This window comes from Hemiscyllium ocellatum (assembly GCF_020745735.1).
Source record: "Hemiscyllium ocellatum isolate sHemOce1 chromosome 27 unlocalized genomic scaffold, sHemOce1.pat.X.cur. SUPER_27_unloc_8, whole genome shotgun sequence".
NCBI lineage: Eukaryota > Metazoa > Chordata > Chondrichthyes > Orectolobiformes > Hemiscylliidae > Hemiscyllium > Hemiscyllium ocellatum.
The window spans coordinates 23,876-40,169 of NW_026867517.1; the positions used below are offsets into that span (position 1 = coordinate 23,876).

General features: G+C 46.5%; 2 non-coding genes across 2 annotated transcripts; one reads left to right on the forward strand and one right to left on the reverse strand.

The window, feature by feature from the left end:
* Positions 1-11,702: 11,702 nt before the first annotated feature.
* On the reverse strand, positions 11,703-11,776 carry trnan-guu (transfer RNA asparagine (anticodon GUU)). Its single transcript has one exon. It is a non-coding gene; the product is annotated as a tRNA-Asn (tRNA).
* Positions 11,777-14,857: 3,081 nt separating this feature from the next.
* Positions 14,858-14,929, forward strand: trnaw-cca (transfer RNA tryptophan (anticodon CCA)). Its single transcript has one exon. It is a non-coding gene; the product is annotated as a tRNA-Trp (tRNA).
* The last annotated feature ends 1,365 nt before the right edge of the window (positions 14,930-16,294 follow it).

Here is a 16,294-nt window from a genome sequence, read left to right on the forward strand (position 1 = left end):
TTTAATTTTTTGTATCTATTGCTCCCGATGCGATCTCTATAACATTCTCAAGATAGCTTTTAACAATAGGTGTCATCTCAATCAGATAATGCATTGAAGGTGTTAAGCTAAAGTCTGTCTGTGTCGCAATGTTAGGTCAGACGGGTTCTATTTCTATCGTGGTATTACAGAATCTTACATGTATGTGTTTTTGTGCAAAATAAAATGCGATTCTGCAAGTACAAATTCAACCCACAAACTTGTGTGCGTGTGTGCGCACAGGAGAAACCGAGTGATTATATGTGTGTGAGAGAGTATAATGCAGTTTAAGTCTGTGAGAGGGTGTATGTGAGAGAGAGAGAGAGCATTTGAGAGAGTGCATGTGTATGAGAGAGTCTGTGTGATTGTGTTGGCTTGAAGGTGTGTGTGTGTGAGAGTGAGTGAGTGAGAGACAGAATGTATAGTGTAGTGGGGTCACCTGTAGTGTGACATGAACCCAACGTCCTGGTTGAGGCCATCTCCATGGGTATTGAACTTGGCTATCACACTTTCCTTTTTTGCCTATCCTGAAGTCTACCTTGAAGGATGGTCACCCGAAGATCCAAGGCTGAATGTCCTGGACTCCTGTAATGTTCCCCGACTGGGAGGGAACACGCCTGGCTGGTGATTGTTGTGCAGTGTCCATTCATCTGTTGCTGTAGCCTCTGCTTGGTCTCATCAATATACCAAGACTCAGGGCATCGTTGCCTGCAGCATATGAGATAAACAATGCTGGCTAAGTCACATGAGTACCTGCTACACTCATGGTGGGTGGTGTCCCCATGTGTAATGGTGGTAATCGTGTCAACACTCTGATACGTCTTTCATCATCTGCCGTGACAGTGTTGTATCGTGTTGTCCTGAAGGCCAGGTGATTTTCTGCGAACAACTATTTGTTTAAAGTTTGGTGGTTGTTTGAATGCGAGAAATGGAGGCGTGGGGAAGGTCTTGGCGAGCTGCTCATCCTCATCAATAATATGTTGCAGGCTGCGAAGAACGTGGCGTAGTGTTTCGGCTCCTGAGAAGTACTGGACAACAAAGGGTACCATTTTGGTTGCAGCTCGTGTCTGTCTCCTAAAATAAGTCATTACAGTTTCTTGCTGTGACACATTGGAACTGGCAGTTGATGAGTTGAACATTGCACCCCGTTCTTATGAGAGCATGCTTGTGTACTTCCAAGTGTCTGTCACGTTCCTCCTCACCTGAACAGGGCTTGTCCAGAGGGGATGGCTGTTTTAATATGTTTCACTAGAGAAGTGTAGCACTGTCAGGTTATCCATGGTTTTGCGGTATAGAGAAGTGCTGAGACATCCATTCTTGATAGAGCTGCATGTGTTCAAAAATGAGACAGATACTAAATAGTGTGGCGAGTGTGATGGTGGGATGAAACTTGTTAATATCACAGTATCGTTGTTTCAGTGACTCCTCACCATGGGTCCAGAGGAAGAAATGTCATCAATATATCTGCTGTATAGTGTTGATTGGAGGTCCTGTGCAGAAAAGAAGCCTTGTTCGAACCTGTGCATGAAAGCGTTGGCATACTGGAGTGCAAATTTGGTCCCCATGGCTGTTCCATGTGTCTGGATAAAGAATTGGTTGTTAAAGGTGAAAATGTTGTGGTTGAGAATGAAGCGGATGAGTTGTAGGACAGTGCTCAGAGATTGGCAGTTGTTGGTATTGAGTACTGAGGCTGTTACCAAGATGCCATCATCGTGAGGAATGCTGGTGTAGAATACTGACACGTCCACGGATTCAAATAGTCTGTGGATGCTGAGCTTCTGGAAGGATTGGATCAGAAGTCTTGATGAATGTTGTCAGTTCATGGTTGTATTTTTTGGTCTGATCAGCTGGTAGTTGCCTGTCGTGTTCCTGTTCAGTTGTTTGTATACTTCCTTGCAAAACTGAAAATGTGTTGCTGGAAAAGCGCAGCAGGTCAGGCAGCATCCAAAGAGCAGGAAAATCGACGTTTCTGGCATGAGCCCTTCTTCAGGAATGAGGAAAGCGTGTCCAGAAGGCTAAGATAAAAGGTAGGTAGGAGGGACTTGGGGGAGGGGCCATGGAAATGCGATAGGTGGAAGGAGGTCAAGGTGAGGGTGATAGGCCAGAGAGGGGATGGGGGTGGAGATGTCAGGAAGAAGATTGCAGGTTAGGAAGGCGGTGCTGAGTTCGAGGGATTTGACTGGGACAAGGTGGGGGGAGGGAAAATGAGGAAACTGGAGAAATCTAGGTTCATCCCTTGTGGTTGGAGAGTTCCTAGGAAGAAGATGAGGTGCTCTTCCTCCAGCCGTTGTGTTGCTATGGTCTGGCGATGGAGGAGTCCAAGGACCTGCATGTCCTTGGTGGAGTGGGAGGAGGAGTTGAAGTGTTGAGCCACGGGGTGGTTGGGTTGGTTAGTCCGGGTGTAGGTTGGTGGGGTGGTAGGTGAGGACCAGTGGGGTTCTGTCCTGGTGGCGATCGGAGGGGCGGGGCTCAAGGGCGGAGGAGTGGGAGGTGGAGGAGATGGTGTGGAGGGTATCATCAATCACATCTGGGGGGAAATTGCGGTCTTTGAAGAAGGAGGCTATTTGGGTTTTACTGTATTGGAACTGGTCCTCCTGGGAGCAGATGCGGCGGAGACGAAGAAATTGGGAGTATGGGCAGGCATTTTAAAAAGACATGAGGGGCACCTTTTTATTTTAAGACAGAGAATGGTTCTCATGTGGTATCAATGTCCAGAGGAGGTGGTGGATGCAGGTACAGTTACAGTGTTTAAAAGACATTTGGATAAGTACATAGAGTCATAGAGATGTACAGCATGGAAACAGACCCTTCCGTCCAACCCGTCCATGCCGACAAGATATCCCAACCCAATCTAGTCCCACCTGCCAGCACCCGGCCGATATCCCTCCAAACCCTTCCTATTCATATACCCATCCAAATGCCTCTTAAATGTTGCAATTGTAATAGGAAAGGTTCAGAGAGTCTGGGCCAAACACTGGCAGGTGGGACTAGTTTAGTTTCAGAACACAGTCAGCATGGACTAGTTGGACTTAATGTGCTTTATGACTGTAACTATCTGCAGTCCTCACTTTTTACTCGAAGATTTTAACCTACTGCGAATCATCTTGCAAGGATGCCTTCCTTGAAGAAGCTCTCTTCCTCCCTCTACAAGGATTTCAGTGAATCCTTCTCTCACTGCACCCCCCAGGTCATCTCCTCTGCACAGAAACTCTTACCTATCACATCTCCATCGCCCCTCCTCCAAGTCCCTCCTCCCTACCTTTTATCTTAGCCTGCTGGACACACTTTCCTCATTCCTGATGAAGAGCTTTTGCCCGAAACGTTGAATCTCCTGTTCCTTGGGTGCTGCCTGACCTGCTGTGCTTTAACCAGCAACACATTTTCAATACTGGTCTTAAAACCAGTTTCTTACCTTCCCCAATACCCACCCACTTCTTTGTTCTTCAAAGTCAAGTGAACTCAGCGTTGAATACATTCAATGGCCGACCTAACTGCAGGAAGACATCGCCACTTGTGAACTCAACTTCTCTTGCTAATATATCATTGGCCTTGCCGATTGCTTGCTGCTCCTGACTGACAACAGGCAGTGACTGGTGTAGAAGGATGCTGAGGCCCCTTTGTCCATCCACACATCATTCCTGATGAAGGGTTCGTGCCCAAAACATTGACTCTCCTCCTCCTCAGTTGCTGACTGACCTCCTGTGCTTTTCCAGCGCCACACTTTTCAACTCTGATCTCCATCATCTCACTTTCGCCACATCTCAACATGTCACCATTTAAACAATGCGCCTCTTCTCTGCGTTTTTTTAACATCAAAGGCTATAGGTTGTGTCACTTCATTTGCCATGTGTTTGCAAATTGCGACACAGACCTGGATCAACTTTTCCAGAGTCTGTCGCACACACACACCTCGCCCACCTCAATTCACTCTTTCCTTTCAGTTGCTGCGTATTAACAATTGAACCCCAGAATGAAACAAAAAATGGATAACGTGGTGATAAACAGACTGTTGTACTAATAAAAGTTAGACAGAGGAAGGAAGTTACAGTCTGGGGTAAAGTTCACAGAGGAAGGAGCAGCAGCAGCTTCAGAACTCACGGTCCAACCTGCACATTTCGACAATGGGCGGCCCTGATTGGCAGGAGGACCAGTCTCTTTCCGGTCCTCCAAGGTTCTTCATTGGTCCATGGAAAGGAGCTGACGCGCAGTTTCTGCGGGCACCAAGGAAGACGCGCAGTGTTTTGCTGACACCGGCGGTCATGCGCAGTGCTTGCTGACACCGCGGAGCATGCTCAGTATGCAGGAATTTGTTACAGATTTTAAAGTTAAAAATCACAAAACCCCTGGTTATAGTCCAACAGACTGATTTGGAAGCACTAGCTTTCAGAGCGCTGCTCCTTCACCAGGTGATTGTGGAGTGTAAGATCGTAAGACACAGAATTTATGATCTTATACTCCACACCCGCCTGATGAAGGAGCGGCACTCCGAAAGCTAGTGCTTCCAAACAAGCCGATTGGACTGTAACCTGCTGTTGTGTGATTTTTAACTTGGTACACCCCAGTCCATCACGGGCAAGTCCACATCATGACAAATTTTAAGTGTCCAACTGCGAATACGAGAGAAAAATACCAAAGCAATTTTTTGTCGAAATGTTTTTTCCCTGTGCCTTGACATGTTATTCCTTTTGCATTTTGTCTGGCTGCTCAATGTTTCTGTCTTTTCCCCAGGATAGAGGTATTCCAAAACTACAGGGTATAGGTTTAGGGTGAGGGGAAAAGATTTTAAAAGATTTAAAAGACTAGGAATATAACATTCACCCCTTACAGGGCGAAAGTGAGGACGGCAGATGCTGGAGATTAGGGTCGAGGCTGTGTGCTGGAAAAGGAGCAGGAGAATCGATGTTTTCGGCAAAATCCTTCATCAGAAAATAGCCATGGGGAACTGCAGAGCTGCAGCGTAAATGAGTGGGTCTGGGTGGGATGCTGTTGGGAAGGTCGGTGTGAATGGCCTGCAGGGATGATATGCCTTAGCCATGCTTATATTGAGAAATGATTCCCCCAAATCTGCTGTGGGACGAGTGGGTTCCAGTTCGTGGGACACTGACATCTGTCCTGGGGAAGGTGGGATTTGTGCTGTCTCTCGCTTCACATTCTGCCCCTTGTCCATTTTCTCCCCACCCACTGCCCCCTGCCCTTTCTCCCCTTTTCACACTGCACCCCGATTCTCTCCCCAACCCTCTGAACCCCGGTCATTCTCTACTCCCCAACCTCTGTCCCCTCTCCATTTCTCTCCCTTCTCCACCACCACCAGTGCCCCCGCCCGTCCTTTCTCGTGCCTCAGCCCTCTTTGATCTAGTGGCCGAGCAGAGGCTGATAGCCAAGTTTAGAACACATGAGGATGGCCTCAGCCGAGACCCTGGGTTCATGTCACACTACAGGAGACCCACCTACACAATACACTCTCACACACACAAGCACACTCTCTTACACACTCACACGCTCGTGCAGACCCTCTCTGATAGACATGCTCTCTCTCTCAGACACACAGTAACATAACCCCACACTCAAACCCACGCACACACCATCTCACATGCTTATACTCCATCTCACACACATACACACACTGCACCCAGCATGCACACGCAAACTCAACCACTCTCTCTCATGCATGTACTCACATAGAGAAGTATTTGGGGTGAATCTGCGTTTGCAGGATTATATATTTGGAAATAGAAACAGTCTCACTCAAGATTAGGATACAGAGAGACCGTACCCTCACAGCTTTCATGCATTGTCTGACCTGAGGTGTCACCTCCTTTTATAAACCTTAAGTTACCTGGAGAATGTGACTTTTAAAACGTTCTGGGATTTACAGATTAATGAATCGAAATCTACAACCCGTTTTAAAAGATGAAAGACTCTACAGCAATCTAGATTTCTTCAATATATCATTTATGTTACATGACACTATAATCTTTTATTCTATATTCTGTGTCTTATGATCCTCCTCCACAGAACCACAGGTCCAAGGAGATCTGTCCCAACTTTCCAACCTACCTTCATTGCTGCCACTCCTCAGGCACGGCACCATTCACGTCAACCTGTTCATACCCTGAGACCAACGAGCCACATGCCATGGGCGCAGCCAGCTCCAGAAGCAGCTGAGACTTGCTCAGTATGAAATACATTGTACATTCCTCCCAGAATTTCAAGCAGCAAAGCGTTTCAAGAACATCTGCTTCTCAATCTGTCTCCCTGTTCCCAGAACACTGCTGTTTGTCCCGTCCCCAGGGGCCGGGCTCTCTCCACTAGCGGATAATTGAACCATTTTGTTTCTACTTACAAGCTGTGCTGGTGGAAGGCAGAGCCCATTCGCTCTTCTGCTCTCTCTCACTATCACATGGGGTAGGAGACGAATGCATCAAAGGACAACTTTGAACTTGCTCCAAAGGTCTGTTATGGGAGAAATGGAAAGGTGATGTGCTATCGGGACAGACAGAAATGGACACTGGAGAGTCCTCCCTCAGGTAAATTGATACGAGTGCCTTCTTGTGCAGCCTGTTTGGTGTTCAGAATTTGCCTTGACACAGCAATCCTGCAGAAAGTATTTTGTTACACGGGCGTCTGTTTCTTTACCGCAGGAAATGGACAAAAACAGCAAGTCATGTGTTTCAACTTCACCAGTTCATTACCATCTGAGAGAAGAGGTTTCACACTTGAGGTCAGAACACACCGACAGAAGAGGACAAGACAACTCAGAGCTCCACAAGGGTGCCGGCGCAACTGTGTAAATCTGACCCGAACCACTCTCTGCACAAAAACGTCCGACATAAAGTCATTTTACCTTCCTTTTTCTCGGTTCCACATCACTTCGGTTCACACGTCAACCTGTTCAACACGATCTCCAACCATTTCACTTCCGTGTTTTCTGCCTTGTCCGTACTCCAGACAGCCCAACCTCGTTTCACCAAGGTGCTTTTTGAGAAAATTAATCAGGCAGTTTTGCACAAGTCAAGTTTTAGAAAAACCTCGGGCTCGTCCGCGATTTGAACCCGGGACCTCTCGCACCTCATCACCGTAAGGCACCCTAAGCGAGAATCATACGCCTAGACCAACGAGCCAGCGAGCCGGCGCGCGATAAATGCCCCACACCGCTTGAGTGACCTGAGACGTGCTCACTATGAAATACATTTGAGATTGCTCTAAGAATTGCGAGCGGCAAAGAGTTTCTCGAGCAGCTGCTTCTCATTCAGTCTCCCTGCTGCTGTTTGTCACGTCCCCAGGAACCGGGCTCTCTCCACTGGCAGACAATTCAAACATTTTGTTTTGAAACTCTTCTATGACACCCGAGCGGCCAGTGACAAGCATTACCCTCCTCACCATGGGATACAGAGAACAGGAGAAGACCACGCAGATCTCCACAAGTGTATCAACTCGACTGTGCACATTGGGCCAGTATATCACTGTGAAATATTTATGTCCAAGCTTTTTTTCGGAAGCAGATGAGAAGGCGAGGTGCAGAACAGAGCGCAGTTATAAGGGAAAGCTGCTAAAGACGACATTGAGTGAATAGGAGAGAGTGGGTTATGGTCCCAACACGCACCCGTTGTGCCAGGGGTTACACTTCGGGTCCACTCTTCCTTCACTCGCAACACCCCACACCCACCTCCCATAGTGCCAAGTCGCTTTCGCCTGCAACCGCCGAATGTGTAACACCTGCCCATTTACCTGCCCCCTCCTGAATATCCAAGGGCTCAAACATACCTGCCCAGGTGAAGCAGCACTTTTGCCACAACCTAGTCCACTGCATTCGCTGCTCACAGTGTCGTTTCCCCAATGTAGCATGAAGCATAAACTGGGTGACTGCTTCGCAGAACATCCCGGTTCTGCCCGCAGGAAAAAGGCCCTGACTTGGCGGTTGTCTGCCACTTTAACGCATCACCCTGTTCCCTGGCCAACATCTCTGTCTCAGGCTTGCAGCAGTGTTCTAGCTCCATGCCAAACTTTCCCTTTGATTCTTCTCCTTCGCAGACTTGTGAGGGGTCTTGCGTTCAAATCTCAGATGAGCCACCGTTTCTTATCTCGTCCAAAACTGAATGGTCAATTTTCTCAAAAAGCACCTTGGTCAAACGAGGTTGGGCTGCCTGGAGTGCGAACCGAGCAGAAACCAGGGAAGTGACATCATTGGCGGTCACGTTGAACAGTTTGACGTGAGTGGTACCGTGTTTGAAAAATGTCAGCAATGAAGTTAGATTGGAAATTTGGGACAGCTCTCCTCGGAGAACGAAAGTTTTCCTAGTCATGTAGGATCTAGACTCCGGAAATAATGTTGTGAAAATGCTCCCACGCCTGTGTCAGAGGTCCCGGCTGCCAATCCCAGGCAAACTTTGAGCACAAATGCCCGGACAATTTTCTCAAAAACCCGCTTCGTTAAATAAGATCGGACTGCCTGAATTAGGGATGGGGCAGAGCTCCAATTGCAGTGAATACGCGAAGGGAAACATTTGTTCAAAGTGAACACAAGGATTGCAGATTTTCCGCCTGCGCAATCCGACTCTGAGTGAATCCTGCAGCTGCATTACTGCTTAATTCTGAGGGTGATACTTCAGGAAGCGGGGAAGTGAAGGGATTGGAGACAGCACTGAACAGGTTAAAGTGAACGAGGAATGTCAGCAATGAAGGGAGACTGGAAAGTTGGGGCAGTTCTCCTTGGAGAACAGAAGGCTGAAAGCCGGCCTGATTGAAGTTTTCCACGTCATGGAGGGGTCTAGACAGATGAACTAATGTAATGAAAATGCTCCCAGACCTGAAAGGAACGAGAACGATTTGGCAGAGATTTAAAGTCATCAGGAAAATAAGTAAAAGTGACATTAGGACAACCGTTTTCGCACAGGGAGTGGGGTCAGTAAATCCTTGTCTGACAGTGACAAAGAGGCAGATTCAATGGACACAAAAGGGAATTCGGTGGGCATGTTCAATGTAACAATGTGCAGATTTACAGGGAGAAGGTGACGGAATGATACAAATAGGGACACTTATTTATTATGGTGTCGAACCAGAAGATCTAAGGTGGGTTGCATGGCCTCAGTTTGCGCTGTCACACATTTTGTGATTCTGAGTGAAATCGGAGTTGGACCAACAGAACGTGGGAAGTTTGACAACGGGTATATTCTGCCCAACAGGCTACTCCATCACAGCAATGAAGGTGTTTTGACATCATTCTCGAAGGTACATGACACAATGCAGATTCAAAACCGAGTATTCCTTTGAATCACTGAATAATTTGTTTACAGTTATTCAGTTGAGGTGAGTGGAGTTGCGCATTGGGAGCCACTCCCGCTGATAGGTCAAAGCCGTTTTCTCCTGTGTGATAGTCCCACCAGCACTCCAATTTGCTGTGCTTCCAGTCAGTAGATGCAGATTACTGTCCCACACTGATACACGGGCCACGATGACCCAGCTGTGGTGACAGGCTTGTGAAGGTCTGAGTGCTCTTCTCCTGTTCTCTGTCGGACTCCTATGATCCGAATCATCAAACCTCTCTTGTCTGAGATGGGAATAAACTGGTGAAGGTGAAACACATCTGTTGTGGTGTGTTCTATGCGCAGGAGGCCCTGCAGTAATTCCCCACGCTGTTTCACACAGCTTCATCCTCCCGCTCAACTACACTTGGCGAAAAGCTGATTGAACCAAATAGATATCCGCCATTGGGTTTTACTGACATAGTTTATAAACTTCAGGCTGACCGCAAATGTGGAGAGGGGCCGTCAGACTGTGGTTTCCGCTCCTGCTGTTGAATAAAGATCACTTTAACTGTGTCCAGTGAGAGGAAATGATTCGTTGTTGTTGGAAAACATTTCTATCTGAACTCGCTGTCACTCTGCTATAACAGGAGGAGCTGGGATCTCCTGATACATTGAAACATCAAGCTGGGAGTCTCTAGATTATGTTGTAAAGGTATCGGTATAATTTAATTCACACCACGCTGTCACCAACTGAATGAAGGGGCTGCGTGTTTAAATCCCGTGATGAACAGTTTGTGTTTGACTTCTCACACTGGGGGAGCTGAGCATTTAAACAAACACTGGGCACACCACCTCCCTGACACAGTGTTCACAAATAAGCTGACAGCAAAGCTTCACGTGTGATCGAAAGTTTCTGGAAAAAAAGAAATGACTCAACAGATATCCAGAGTGAACGTACTCCTTTTCTGATTTGAAGATGACTTCAGTGAGCCTGACGTGATTTGAACACGCAACCGTCTGCTGTGGAATCAGACGCGCTACCGTTGCGCCACAAGCTCACCGAAAGCGCTTAGCCTCTAGTTCATGATTAAGGGAAATGATCGCACTACAATGATTTTATGTTATGAGTAACAACGGAGATCAACAGTTCATGTCTGTTCTGTTTCTCCCCCATCTCCTCCTGTCTCTCGAAACAATTTCCAACTCTCTTTCAATAAACAGCTGACAAGAAACAGAGCCATCATTAACTTTTGAACTGGAGAAGGTTTCTTGTGAAATTAGCTTGAGGCTTGAGGTATGCAAGGTCAAGAGAACTTAGGTAAAACACGGAAACGCTATCCTCATTAGCAGAAAGCGAAAGGATTACAAGACGCAAATTAAGCATTTTCGACAAGTGATACAGGGGACTGGGAAGATAAGCATTATAAACTGTGAACGACAGTGTTCTGGAGTACAACACAGACATTCAAAGACTGAAAACATTCAGGTCCTGATTAATCAGATTGCATTGTGGTGCTATTCTGCAAAACATCCACTTGCAATGTCCTACAAAAGATTAAACAAAGCCCTTCAACAACCAAAGATAATCACCGTCACTGCTTCCCTTCCACAGTCCCAACTTTGTGAAGCAGTATCTTTCACTGGCAAAGGAAGCATCCTTGTCCTCTGGTGCTTCATTTCGATCACGATTTCATGTCCCTCACTGTTCTCGTCTCATTTGCAGACACTTGGCTCATAGCCTCAAAAGACGCTCTGCGGATATCTGCTTGTTCCACCCGAACAGGCAGTGGGTTGCAGATTCCCACCACTCCCAATGTGAGTGAAATAGTTTTCCCCCTCCACTGATTTGAATCTTAAAGAAGAAGCCGGGGAGCAAGCTCCCTTTCTTTTCGACGACATTTCTCATTTTGTAGTCGGCAGGGGTCACAGCTGCGTGGGGAAAGCGCAATGGATTTCAAGTCCATCGCATTAACCACTCAGCCCACGAATACAGAACCACACTGACAGCTTCACTTCCCAGGTCTGTCTGCCTGCGGAGCTGAGAAAGAGTGAATCATCGCAGAGTTTGTTTGAATCCATTCACTTCGAAAGGGTTAAATATCTGCACACGGCGAGTCTAGGTGTTTCATAGCAAAAGATGAAATGAACTTTCAGTTAAAAACAAATCTAGAAACTTCAGGAGGAACGGAGAAGGTCAGGCAACATCTATGGAAAGAGAATCAGACACAGCATTTCAGAATTCCGTATTCTCCGACAGGTGACGTCAAACCTGCCGAGTTTCACTTTTTGTCTCGGGTCCTCAGGATCCGCAGTCCCTTACGTTAGACAATAATAGAATTCAGAAACCCCATTGTGGAGAAGGTTTCCGCTTGGATAACATTTTCCTGATCCCATTAAAGTGCACACAGTCGCGAAGCCAAGGAAGAGGAAAAAACTAAGCGCCCCTGGGTGGGTTCGAACCACCAATCTTTCGGTTAACAGCCGAACGCGCTGACCAATTGCGCCACAGAGACAGGGTAGGCTGTTAATGAATTCAGAATTCAGCCGGCCCCGCCTAGAGTTACAATTGTCGTCTATCACTTTAACTTTTCCTGAATAATGCCTGGGACATTCATTGTAGAGACCCCGGGGACAGTCTGATCCCACCCTCTGCAGACACATCCATGTCACGAGGAACTAGTTTTCTTCCTCTGGGACCGTCGCCCTTCGAGCCTTTCAGTGTTTTGCCTGTTCCCGAGTTCCTTCATTGGCTCGGAGGCGAGAATGGGTTTGAATTCCTGATGTGCACGAACGACAATTCTTTCAATGTCTCAGATCAGTTCATGTCCCGAGAACATCAGAGTCAATCTCCCGGCCTCTTCAACAAGGGGACGGTGTCTGGACTGTCCCTGCTCAGTCGGACGGTTCATCTTTCATTCTCATCTGAATCCGCTTCCCAAAGAGTTTCTAAAGGTTCACAAAGCTGGAGACTGGGATTTCTGTTTTGCTTCATGAACATTTTTCCATTTCCTAACTGACAATATTTTGCCAAAATCTCTTCCCAAGTGTACGCCATGCTTCATTTCCAGAGATGAGGAATTTCCATTGTGGGGAGACATTCCCAAGGTTGGGAATGTTCGCTTTGGAGCAAAGAAGTTTAACTGGAGATTTCCTGGGGCTGTTGGTAATAATGGGAGAAGACGCGGTGGGAATGGGCAGATTAATGATCAGAAGAACCAATTGCCACTGACCAGAGTCAGTTACCAGAGGACAGGAATTGAAGTTCTTGAATGAAAAGCAGCACTTGTGCCTAATAAACACAGAGAATACTGCAGAAAGCCAACAGGTCGTGCATCATCTGTGGAAAGGTAAACAGAGCTGACGTTTTGAGTCTGGTACGCTGTTTGTTCCGAACACGAGTTTCCTGCATGGCAATCAATTCCCAGACATGAGAAAACGGGACTTTATGGAGACGGGTTTTGTGAAGTTTGAGCGATAATGCAAACAACAGGAAGTCATTTAAAATCGCCAGCGAAGAAAGCATAGCCAGCAGGTTACCACCCTGGGCAGGGGAGCCCCAAAGGATCTCTACGCCAGCACCTTAAGTATTCGGCCGCAACTACACGCCCAAAGTTATGATCTAAAATTTCTCATGGAATTGCTCTAACAGGAAAGTTGAGTACTGGACTTGTCCTGTCCGCGCCATAGCCCCAACGTATCCTGTTCCCCTGGATTTGATCAGGACAGAGGAGGCTGATGGGAGATTGAATTGAATTACACACATTGATGAGGGACAGAGCGGGTGGGAAGGATCCATTTCCGTGCGTAGAGAGATGAATAATCAGGGCCGAAAATAAGGAGCCACTTCAAGACATTTGGGGTTCATTCAGCAAAGCTAATGTAGAACTGTTCACAGAAAATGGTGATGAAAGTCTCTCGAGTTATTTTGATGAGAAATGTTGAAAATGCTAATACAATCGATAGAATGAACGTAGATTGGTAAATGTATTTGGTGACAGTTGTGTTCATGCCCTGTGAGCGAAACGTGGATCTGAAGGAATAAAAGGGACATTAACAAAATCGATCTGAAATTGGATACGGTACAAGAAACAGAGCCATCACTAACAGCAGGCTTTTGAACTGGAGAAGGTTTCTCGTGAAAGTAGCTTGAGGCTTGAGGTATGCAAGGTCAAGATAACTTAGGTAAAACACTAATTAGCAGACAGTGAAAGGATTACAAGACGCAAATTAAACATTTTCGAGAAGTGGTACAGGGGACTGGGAAGATTAATATTATGAACTGTGAACAACAAAGTTCTGGAGCACAACACTTACATTCAAAGACCGAAAACATCCAGGTCCTGATTAATCAGATTGCATTGTGGTGCTTTTCTGCAAAACATCCACTTGCAATATCCGACAAAAGAGTGACAAAACCCATCCCTGTCAGCCCAGGATAGAAAATCCGAAGGGATGAAGGTTTGCTTATTTTCTGATGATTCACAAAACTAAGACTGGGTTTTGGTGATTGTTTCCTTTCCACTCCCAGGAGCCACAGTGGTTGAGGCGTTGAGTTGGGGAAAGTAAAATGTGCCCGTGAGCAGCGTGTGGCGTTATTTCAGCTTCCCCTTCATCTGACAGCGCTGTGTCTTGACTCCGATGTTCTCAGAGATATTTATTGACGGGAGACAGTGGATACAATTTGCATTGTGGAAAAAGATTGCTACCTTCCTCATGTTCAGAATTAAAAGTGTAATTACTCATGGCATGGAGCAGAATCTAACGGATTGGCCCGTTGATTTAAATGTAGACATATGTTGCTTCATATGGTGTATATTTGATATTATTCACTGTTATAAAAGCTTTGTGGCTATTGTTTTTCACATTCTAATCTAGCACTGAAGTTATATTCTGTATTTCTTGTCATCTTTTTTAATCGAATAGGGCGGGCGGCACGGTGGCACAGTGGTTAGCACTGCTGCCTCACAGCGCCTGTAGACCCGGGTTCAATTCCCGACTCAGGCGACTGACTGTGTGGAGTTTGCACGTTCTCCCCGTGTCTGCGTGGGTTTCCTCCGGGTGCTCCGGTTTCCTCCCACAGTCCAAAGATGTGCGGCTCAGGTGAATTGGCCATGCTAAATTGCCCGCAGTGTCAGGTAAGGGGTAAATGTAGGGGTATGGGTGGGTTGCGCTTCGGCGGGTCGGTGTGGACTTGTTGGGCCGGAGGGCCTGTTTCCACACTGTAAGTCTAATCTAAAGTCATTCAGCAACTTTACTGGTTTGTTTTTCTCATGTAGCCTTGACATTTCATTTTCATTGTCCTTGGATTCCTCCCACAATATCTCCTGCATATAAACCGGCATTTTCCCAATCACCATCAGTTCTGTGGCAGGGTCACATGCAACTCCTGTTTTTTTTTGTTTCTGATTATACAGCATCCGCAATTCTTTCAGATTTTTATTGAGAGAGAGTTGGAAATTGTTTCGAGAGACAGAAAGAGAGGGGGGAGAAACAGAAGAGACATGAACTGTTGATCTCCGTTGTTCCTCATAACGGAAAATCATTGCAGTGCGATCACTTTCCTTAAGTATGAATAGAAGCGATCAATACCCCGTGAGCTTGTGGCGCAACGGTAGCGCGTCTGACTCCAGATCAGAAGGTTGCGTGTTCAAATCACGTCAGGCTCACTAAAAGTCGGCTTCTTACATTTCACGTTCAAGGAAGGATTGTGTTCCCTCCGTACATTTGCCGAGCTAAGTCTCGTTTGTGGAAACTTTCGATCACACGTGAAGCTTAGCTGTTAGTTTGATTTGTGAACACTGTCTCAGGGAGATGGTGTGCCCAGTGTTTGGGTAAATGCTCAGCTCCCCCCAATGTGAGTAGGAAAACACAAACTGTTCATCACGGGATTGAAACACAGCCTCTTCGGTCAGTTGGTGACAGCGCGGTGTGAATAACATTATACCGACAGTTTTACAGTATAATCCATAACCTCCCATCTTTATATTTCAATCTATCAGGAGGTCCCAGCTCCTCCTGTTGCAGCAGAGTGACAGCGAGTTCAGATAGAAATGTTTCCCACCAACAGCAAATTCTTTCCTCTCACTGGACACAGTTAAAATTATCTTTATTCAACATAAGGAGCGGAAACTACAGTCTGACGCCCCCTCTCCACATTAACGGTGAGCCTGAATTTTATAAACGGTGTCACTAAAATACTGTGGCGGACACTGATTTGGTTCAATCGATTTTTTTGCCAAGTGTAATTCACCGAGAGGATGCTGCTGTGTGAGACAGCGTGGGGAATTACTGCGGGGCCTCCTGCACATGGGACACACCGCAACTGATGTGTTTCACCTTCATCAGTTTATTCCTACTCTCGGAGAAGAGAAGTTTGATTATTCGGATCATAGGAGGCCGACAGAGAACAGGAGAAGAGCACTCAGACCTTCACAAGCCCATGTATCAGTATGGGACAGTAATCTGTATCTACTGACTGGAAGCACAGCAAATTGGAGTGCTGGTGGGACTATCACACAGGAGAAAACGGCTTCGACAGATCAACTGGAGTGGCTCCCAATGCGCAACTCCACTCACCTCAACTGAATAACTGTAAACAAATTACTCAGTGATTCAAATGAATCCTCAGTTTTGAATCTGCATTCTGTCATGCACCTTCGAGAATGATGTCAAAACACCTTCATTGCTGTGATGGAGTATCCTGTTGGGCAGAATATATCCGTTGTCAAATTTCCTCCATTCTGTTGGTCCAACTCCGATTTCACTCAGAATCACGAAATCCGTGACAGCGCAAACTGAGGCCATGCAGCCCACCTTAGCTCTGCTGGTTCAAAACAATACGTAAATGCGTGTCCCACTCTGTCGCCTGTTCTCTGTAAATCTGCACGTTGTTACATTGAACATGTCCACCGAATTTCCTTTTGTGTCCATTGAATCTGCCTCTTTGTCACTGTTAGACAGGGATTTACTGGCCCCGCTCCCTGTGCGAAAACGGTCTTCCTAATGTCACTTTTATTTATTTTCCTGATGAC